Below are 701 nucleotides of genomic sequence, written 5' to 3' on the forward strand. Positions count from 1 at the left end.
TCAAACTAGAGCGCAAGCTCCCATAGGTACTCTACTTTTGCTCTTTTCTGTCATAATTAACAATATTCAGCAGCATGGTGCCGGCCATGAAGGCTGGCGAGTAGGCTGCGTGATGCCGCGATACCTGAAAGTAAGGGTCTAGCGGCTAGAAGAAAATTTATTGTAAATATCATTGTAATCAGAAAAATGTCACAAATGTAATATTGCAAGTTTCGCTTATTCGGCAGAGTCTAGTCGATATTTACAATAATTTTTCTTTTTTCCTATACCTGAAAGTAATTTATGACTACAACAGGAGGAGGACAATACAAATAAAAATAAAGTCATTAATTTAAAAAAATTTTTTATTTATTAAAATTTCTTTTTTGTCTAACTCCGTTGAAAAACATTTCCTCCCCCCGTTCACCCCATCCTCCGCCTCTTCTTCCACCTCTTCTTCCTCCTCTTCTCCTTCCCCTTCCACCTTCCCTTTCGCCTCTCCTCCAGTTATTTTTATACATGTTACCGCGAAGGCGGCGTAACATTTTGTTCTGTAAAAAGTGAATGAAAATTTAAAAATAACATATTTGAGATTGTTGATGTAATTCAAATATATTTAGGGTAACTTACCATTTTCTTCTCCAACGCGTCCAGTTTTTGTGTGGTGAGAGTGAGAGTGAGAGTGAGAGTGAGAGTGAGAGTGAGAGTGAGAGTGAGAGTGA

The sequence above is a fragment of the Hylaeus volcanicus genome, chromosome 5, assembly GCF_026283585.1.
Source record: "Hylaeus volcanicus isolate JK05 chromosome 5, UHH_iyHylVolc1.0_haploid, whole genome shotgun sequence".
Taxonomy (NCBI): domain Eukaryota; kingdom Metazoa; phylum Arthropoda; class Insecta; order Hymenoptera; family Colletidae; genus Hylaeus; species Hylaeus volcanicus.